Below are 1680 nucleotides of genomic sequence, written 5' to 3' on the forward strand. Positions count from 1 at the left end.
AAAAAAAAAAAAAAAAGTTTGCATTTCATAGCTGACGACACCTTAGATTATAAACAAGCACACAGGGTTAGATCTTAAAAAGCAGACAAAAAAAAAAATCAAAATAGGATTTTTGTACTCGCTGTAAAATCCTTTTCGCTGCGTTTATTGAAGGACACAGCATAGCGCAAGATCATAGATCTGGAGCACAGGGTAATATCACTACCAGCGTCCTTCTCCTGCAGGTGGAGATATTACCCTGTTCACCAGATCTACGATTTTACGCTATGCCACGTCCTTCAATGAACGGAAGATACATTTTATCCGGCATCTTGCCGGTTTCATTTTTCAGTAATTGGGATCAGTTATATTTATTTATCTGCTGATCAGATCCCCAGGCAGAAGGTACACGGGCTGAGCAGGACAACCACCAACAATGGAGGCCGGAAGTCTTATTCATCTCTTTAACTTATAATGGAATAAAGAATAGCTGAAACCAGTAAATCTTGAAAACGTACAGAGTTACACATTACAAGGTGACATGGCATAAATGCGTTTCATGCACAATTACTAGTTCAAAGAGCATTAAAAGAGGTCCTCACACATCAGAACTGTCACTATGCCATGCAGAAGCCTGGCAAAGAAGCAATTGGATGAGAATGGAGAACCCTGCAGATATTTTCTAATTTAACTTACAATACGTAATATTCTGACTGCTCAATTATACTTTGCTTTTTTTTTTAATATATAACATGAATACATGACACAGCTGCAAACTGAAGTCACAGTGGTGCATCTGTTTCAAAAGTGCTTGAGAGCCACTATTCGATAATTCTACCAAAGACTGATAAAGGATTCTTTAAAAGAATTAACAGCTAAATAAAACACTGTATACTTTTCTTTATATACAGTGCTTAAAAAAAAACCCCACGCTAAGATATGCCTTCGCTTTTAGTCATGTGACCTGAAATAGAGGGTGCCTGAAGTACTTCCTCCAGCAAGGAAAATACATTTCAACCTGTTTATTTGCATCTATCATTGTTAAGATTTCAGAATTATTCTGTATTAAATTTGAATAGTAGTGCAGCAATGTTAGGATCCACCTTTAGTCAACTATGAGCACATTTTAAAGCTCTAGCTCTCCGTCCTATTAGAATCCTTTAGGTGCAGGTGGTGGTGGCGGTGGTTCCATCAACCCACTAAAACTGCTTAAAGCAGAACTTTATTGTACATTTGCAAGGAAGAAGGTTATTTTATTGCAGGTCTCTTCTGCAATAAAAAGGATTCTAAGCCACCTCCTGGCAAACCTTTTAAACTGTACATTGAGCTGCACATTGGAGACCTATGCAAGCTGCTTCACGGGCTTTTGGGGTTTGGGATCTTCGGCCGAAGATCTCAAACCCAGAAGAAGCCAGTGAAGCAGTTCACATACATAGCAATGCTGGAGGAGAGGACAGTGCAGTTCCACTTTAAGTACACTGTATTCTAAGAAATATCATTAAATGTTGTACGGTACATTGTGTCTATACAGTACAAGATTTCATTGTAAGTGCTCTTTTTAGTGCCATACAAGCAGACTCCAGTTGTCCATACTTTCATGGCTTCCACAGACATTCAACTTTTCTATATAGAAATATGGCTTGCTAATATATCCGACTCCTTTTTTGTAGATGCCAAGGGTCCGGCTCGATTCATTTGCAA

This window comes from Nanorana parkeri, unplaced genomic scaffold (assembly GCF_000935625.1).
Source record: "Nanorana parkeri isolate BGI_ZX_2015 unplaced genomic scaffold, ASM93562v1 scaffold1626, whole genome shotgun sequence".
In the NCBI taxonomy this organism is placed as follows: Eukaryota; Metazoa; Chordata; class Amphibia; order Anura; family Dicroglossidae; genus Nanorana; species Nanorana parkeri.